We start from the raw sequence: 486 nt of genomic DNA, 5'->3' as shown, positions 1-486 counted from the left end.
CGCTGCCCCTCGCGCCCCGGCGTCCGGTGCTGCCGCACCCGTGGCCACGGGCATTGGCTCTACCGAGCCACCGACCCTGTCCCAGCCAGGGATGTATATAAAGTAACATATACAGAGAGGATATTCAGCTATCTGTATGCAGTGTACATAGAAAGTTATATGCAGTGTATACAGACAGTGCCATACTATCAACGTATAAATACATAGTATACATATATATGTATATAGTGTACAGATAGTTTTCATATACAGTATATAAATATATAGGGTTTATATATAGGACACTATATATATATACTCTGTATATAGTGTATATAGTTTTTTATATAGCTGTGTGCTATATACTCTATATGCTCTAGAGAGAGTATAGTGTATAGAGTATTATATTATATATAGAATAAATAGTATACAGATTATGTAAAAACTATATATATAATATATATAAAAACTCTCTGTGTATTATATACAGATAGTTATATATAGTAT

At 33.7% G+C, this 486-nt stretch overlaps 1 protein-coding gene across 1 annotated transcript in view; it reads left to right on the top strand.

The window, feature by feature from the left end:
• The window catches only part of ABCA3 (ATP binding cassette subfamily A member 3), an 18,227-nt gene that overhangs the window by 16,663 nt on the left and 1,078 nt on the right, over positions 1–486 (top strand). The gene's annotated exons all lie outside the window — the stretch shown is intronic.

The sequence above is a fragment of the Egretta garzetta genome, unplaced genomic scaffold (assembly GCF_000687185.1).
Source record: "Egretta garzetta isolate BGI_Z169 unplaced genomic scaffold, ASM68718v1 scaffold140, whole genome shotgun sequence".
Taxonomy (NCBI): domain Eukaryota; kingdom Metazoa; phylum Chordata; class Aves; order Pelecaniformes; family Ardeidae; genus Egretta; species Egretta garzetta.
This window is presented reverse-complemented; position numbering and strand designations above follow the sequence as displayed.